Raw genomic sequence first — 6,377 nt, 5'->3', positions numbered from 1 at the left:
GGGGGAAAATGGGCCAAATCCAAAATTGCAAAACATTAAGCTTTTAATGGTCTCAACAGCAAATAGCCAGCAAATATTTTGGAAGACTTTGCAGACCCATACATGTGTTTCTCTGAATTTTACATCAAACATATAAATCTTGATTTTATGATTGCATACAAGAAGACTGTGTAAGTGAGCTTCTCATTTTCCAGCCCTCACCCCCAGAGTTCACTACAGCAACAATGACAATTTTTATTTCAGTTCTTTCTGTTTATTTGCAATATTTTATATCCAGTATTTTGCTGGTAAGACTTAAAATCTTAATATTTTGGAATTTTAGGTTTGGCCCATATTTTTTGCCCAGGAGTGTACAGTTGGCACTCCAGATTCACAAATTTGACATTTGCGTTTTGTATTATTTGCAAATTGGTTATGAACAATTAAACTGGAATAATTCGGAACTTGCCAAAAGATTGCATAAATAGTATTATTATTTCATGTTTATTAGTGTAAGTACATAAAACATACTATATCACTGATATAAAAAGTTATTTTTGGTAAAAAATAAAAATGACTGCAGGATGCACGCATCTTGGCTTGGGTGGTGCGCCTTTGTCTCACTCATGCGTTGGCTGTTTTTTTCACTGTGGAATCTTCCGTTTCTTGCAGTATCTTTTAAGCTTTTTGCTTCAGTTAATTTTGCACCTTTAATAATGGACGCAAGTATTATCAGCGTGTTTTCATCTTGCGCCCCTCACCCTCCTGAATGTGAACTGGTGACTGTACCTCCAAGGTGCTTCTGGCATTCCCCCGGATGTACACCAAGCTTTTGATGTGCAGAGCTAAGTGTAAAATTCTTACTAAACCTCAGTTAGGAAAGAGCCACAAAGCAACACAGGTGTAGTGAGAGAAATATTCTTCTGGTCTTTTCACCACACTTATGCAATTTTATTATCTACATAATGCTTGATCAAACACTGACCTCTTGTGGACAAATAATGTATTTTTTAGAATATTTGACCCAGGATCTTGCCCTGGGGAACAGTCAAGTTGTATCCATACAAGGAAGAAAAACACAAAACTGCTTCTGTTATACCCCTTAGTATAAGTTTTAGGTCTCAACGCTGCTTTTGATATCCAGGTTACATCTTTGTCCCCTTCTGAGTGTTTGTGTCATGGGCTCTCTGTCTCTTTTCCTGTTTCACTTGTTCACCACTTTGTCCTCCCTACTACCAGCTTTTCTGTCTCCTACTCCAGTGTCCCAAAAGACAGCAATACGTGGCTCAAATCCAGCAAACGCAACATGAGGTATCTAAATAGGGCATATATCTCTACTTCATAAAAAATATGGTTAGGCGTTCATTAAGCATACCATTAAGGGGACTGTTTTAATAAACTCAAACAGATGGCAAAGGAATCATGTTATATCCTTCAAATGTTGTACTGCAGTGCAAAAAAGGTCAATTAGTCATGAACTTACACTAAAATTCATTATGCAGTGGGTTTCATACAGTGGCATTCTCGTTGGTACCCTGGGAAAAATCTGAGCCAAGCTGGCGCCCCCTCAGAAAGTGCCACCCAGGGTAATTACCCATCATGCCTTTCGCAGCATTTGCCCCTGGTTTCATGAAAGCAAAAACAGTATGATATTTTTAGAAATGTTCGGAGATCTTTTATTTTTTGAGTTGTTTTTATCATAAAAATAATGGGGAAGAGATTATGTCAAAATGATGGATCTATAGCAACAGAAATTTGAATACTGAATTATATGAGCATATTTTTTGTTGGAACGTACCAAATGTAAGCTGTACTAGGGGTGAGCGCTGCACCGGTGTCATAGTCATTACCGGTGTGACTGTCCACCACGATATGGATTTACACTATACCATTAACACCGCAAGAATTCAGCATTTTAATTATACAACAGCATATCTATAAAAATAAAGCATTTTTTCTTCAAAGCATCATTTGCAATCTTAGTACTTCTCGGTAAATAGTATATGTAACCGGTTTCTCTGTGTTGTGTCAATTTTCTATTAAACGCACTCCAATGAAGTGTTGCAATAGCAAAATAACAAATTCGAAATAGATTTTGTGCAATTATACACATTAAATAAAATAACCTGTTTATACACACACATACACACACACACACAGTCATGGCCGAAATTATCGACACCCCTAGAATTCTTCCAGAAAATGCACCATTTCTCCCAGAAAATTGTTGCAATTAGAAATGTTTTGGTATTCACATGTTTATTTCCTTTATGTGCATTGGATCAACACAAGAAAACAGAGAAAAAAGCCAAATTTGACATCATTTCACACAGAACTCCAAAAATGGCACCTTTTGAAAATTGTGGGTAAATCGTTTTATGTCAAGCATATGATGCTCGTTTGAACTCACCTGTGACAAGAAACAGGTGCTGGCAATATAGCAATCAGACCTGAAGCCAGTTTCTGTTGTGTGTCTGTATGTGCCACACTAAGCATGGAGAACAGAAAGAAGAGCAGAGAATTGTCTGAGGACTTGAGAACAAAAATTCTGGAAGAATATCAATGATCTCAAGACTCCAAGTCCATCTCCAGAGATCTTCATGTTCCTTTGTTCACTGTGCACAACATAATCAAGAAGTTCACAACACATGACATTGTAGCTAATCTCCCTGGACATGGATGGAAGAAAAAAATTGATAAAAGACTGCAATGAAGGATAGTCTGAATGGTGGATAAACAGCCCAATCAACGTCTAAACAAATTCAAGCTGTTCTGCAGACTCAGGGTGCAACAGTGTCAGCTTGAACTATCCGTCGACATCTGAACTAAATGAAACGCTATGGCAGGAGACCCAGGAGGACCCCACTGCTGACACAGAAACATGAAAAAGCCAGACTGGAGAAAGCCAAAATCCTTCTGGGAGAACGTCTTGTGGACAGGTGAGACCAAGGTAGAGCTTTTTGGTAAAGCTCATCATTCTACTGTTAACAGAAAACGGAATGAGGCCTACAAAGAAAAGAACACAGTACCTACAGTCAAACATGGTGGAGGTTCTAAGGTGTTTTGGGGATGTTTTGCTGCCTCTGGCACTGGATGCCTTGACTGTGTGCAAGGCATCATGAAATCTGAAGACTACCAAAAGATTTTGGGGCGCAATGTAGGGCCCAGTGTCAGAAAGCTTGGTCTACATCATGGAGGTCATGGGTGTTCCAGCAGGACAATGACCCCAAACATACCTCTAAAAGCAACCAGAAATGGTTGAAGACAAAGCGCTGGAGAGTTCTGAAGTGGCCAGCTATGAGTCCGGATCTAAATCCAAATTTAACACTTATGGAGAGATCTCAAAATTGCTGTTGGGAGAAGGTACTCTTCAAATCTGAGAGACCTTGAGCAGTTTGCAAAAGAAGAGTGGTCGAAAATTCCAGTTGAGAGGTTTAACAAGCTTGTTGATGGTTATAGGAAGCGATTGATTTCAGTTATTTTTTCCAAAGGGCATGCAATCAAATATTAAGTTCAGGGTGCCTATAATTTTGTCCAACCCAGTTTTTGAGTTTTGTTTGGAATTATGTCAAATTTGGCTTTTTTCTCAGTTTTTTTGTGTTGTTCCAAAGCACATAAAGGAAATAAACATGTCTATACCAGAACACTTGCAATTTTCTGGGGGAAATTGTGCATTTTCTGGAAAAATTGCAGGGGTGCCAATAATTTCGGCCATGACTGTATATATAGTAGCAAATTAAAAAATAAAACATATTCGCCAAATCAGCATATATATGCGCCGCTACCTTCATGCAAGGTGCGGGGAAAAAAGCACAACTGCCTAGTTCACACTAGAACCGCCGGTTTCTCACATCAATTAAGGTCAAACTCTAACTCCAAGCAAGACGTACGTCGGCGCGTGCAACCATTTTGTTTGCGCTAATGTGCCATTAGTGTTAATAACAGCAGGGAATCTACATAAAGCCGTAATGTTCCTAAGAGAGCAGCTGCTCTGTCCTGAAATCCTACAGCTGAAAAGTTTTAAAAACGCAGTGTTTTATAAAATGCTGGATAAATGGACGTAGATAATTGGTGATTTCATGTGCGTCAAAGATTACCTTTTTTAACACTCCAGCCAGCTGACTGAAGTTGGCAACTCTGCGTTTTATTTGAAATGAACTGTAAAATGCACTGTTTTCGGCTAAAGCAGCTTGTTGCTCCGACAATTTAAAAACAAATATGAGAAAACATTACCTATGTCATATTTTATCTCTTTTCGAAATAAAACCGCCCATACACATCTTAAAGTGTACTTAATATATTACAAAATATTTTTTAAATTTACATAAAGGGACATGCTACTCTTAAAAAGTATAATACCATCACCGTCCAAAAAGTGAAAAATACCGTGATAATAATTCACATATAGGGTGATATCACCTAGGTCATATCGCCTACCCTAAGCTATACTATCTTTTAATTAGGCTGTAAAATACCCATAAGCATGTCCACTCACCTATCGCGGAAATTAAGTTCCAGACCCATCAGCGATAGGTGGATATCCGCGATATAGAAAGAAATAAAAAAATATATATAGTTTAAACCTTAAAGTACCCCTCCCACACGCTTTAAAAGCAATAGGTGAAAATCCGCGATATAGCTTGATTACTGTATATGGACAAAAGTATTGGGACACCTGGCCATTACACTCACAGGAACTTTTATGACATCACATTCTAAATCCTTAGGCATCAATATGGAGTTACCCCCTCCCCTCCCTTTGCAGCTATAACAGCTGCCACTAAAAGATTTTGGAGTGTGTCTGTGGGAATTTTTCCCCATTCATCCAGAAGAGCATTTGTGAGGTCAGACACTGATAATGGACGTGAAGGCCTGGCTCACAATCTCCCTTCTAGTTCATACCAAAGGTGTTTGATTGGGTTGAGGTTAGAGCTCAGTGTGGGCCAGTTGAGTTCTTCCACACCAAACTCAACCAACCATGTCTTTACGGTCCTTGCTTTGTGCACTGGGACACAGTCATGCTGGTACAGAAAAGGGCCTTACCCAAACTTCAAAGTTGGAAGCATAAAAATTCCACTTTCAATTTAAGCTATGAATAGAAAAGTTACTTGCCCTTGATGCAAAGAGAAATCTTAAAATAATATACCATAATAAGTCATCAAAATATGCTTCCTACACTCTTAGAATACCTGTTGAGTAAAAAAATTATATAAAGTCAATTTGTACTGTGACAATATTTCATGAAGAATATTTGACTACAGAAATATGCTACCCTTGGTGTAATGAGAAAACCTAAATAAAGATATCTTAATATATTATCAAAATATACTCCCCATACTCATAGAATGCACCCAGGGTGTAATTAGAAGACCCATAACGTAGCGTTTATCAATAGGGGAGCACACATTGATTGCAGTGCACTGCGGTTGCATAATTCGTCAAGGCAGCATTTTTTGACAGAAATGGGATGCTCACCATGCCTGTTTGGTCCCGTGAGAGGAAGAGGCATCTGAGGCATAGACAGTGAACAAAGCAGACAGTTATGGTTTCTTTCCCGGATTGCCAGACAAGTGCAGAACATGTAGGGGTGTAAACCCATGGCATTTCAGGTGCTTTTGGCAGGAAATTCAGACCGGGCAAAAAGAAAGAAAGAAGGAAGGAAAGAAGGAAAGAAAGAAATTTACAGCTATACAGGTTTTTATCACTGCAGATATGTAGCAGAACAGGAACTTGGGGGCCCAGATACAGTGACATGGGGTTTATTGAGAGAAACCATTGAACAGGCAGTGAATCGGAAGGCAGAAATCGGTGTTGAGGTTACAGAGGCAGAAGAGTTGGAAGCTGGGGGAGGCAGTCCTACACTATACAGAGAAGAGAAGGTAATGATCCCGGGGAAATCAGAGGGAGGCTAGGATAGAGGCAATCAGGAGCTGGGGAGGAGAGGACTGCAAGGCCAGGAGATAAACTGCTCAGTATTTCACATTCCACAAACACCTCACACTGAATGCTGGGGCAGGTGAGTATCAATTAAGCTGCTTGTTAGTCTGCAAGTGCATGTGGGGGATTCAGGGGAGAGTCCCATGAGAACAGTGATAGCTGGTAGCCCAGGACACATTGGAAGACGCTCAGCCAAAAAGGCTGTTAGGCAAGCGATTTGTGTGTGTATTCAGCCCAGCAGAGGTAATAGGCCCAGTCATGGGGAAAGGAGGCACAGAGCAGTCAGTGAGTTTTGGTGACTTCTTGATTGGTTCCTTCGGTGAGGTCATCGCTTTGAGGACGGTAACTAGAGGAGAGACTGAGAGAATTGAAATGGGTACAGAAGAGATGGAAAGTTCACAAGGAGAACTGAGATCTTCTTCAGGTAGTCCATAGTACCAACACATCCACTGGGAAGATTG

This window comes from Paramormyrops kingsleyae, chromosome 12 (assembly GCF_048594095.1).
Source record: "Paramormyrops kingsleyae isolate MSU_618 chromosome 12, PKINGS_0.4, whole genome shotgun sequence".
Taxonomy (NCBI): Eukaryota; Metazoa; Chordata; class Actinopteri; order Osteoglossiformes; family Mormyridae; genus Paramormyrops; species Paramormyrops kingsleyae.
Note: the sequence above shows the minus strand (reverse complement) of the source record.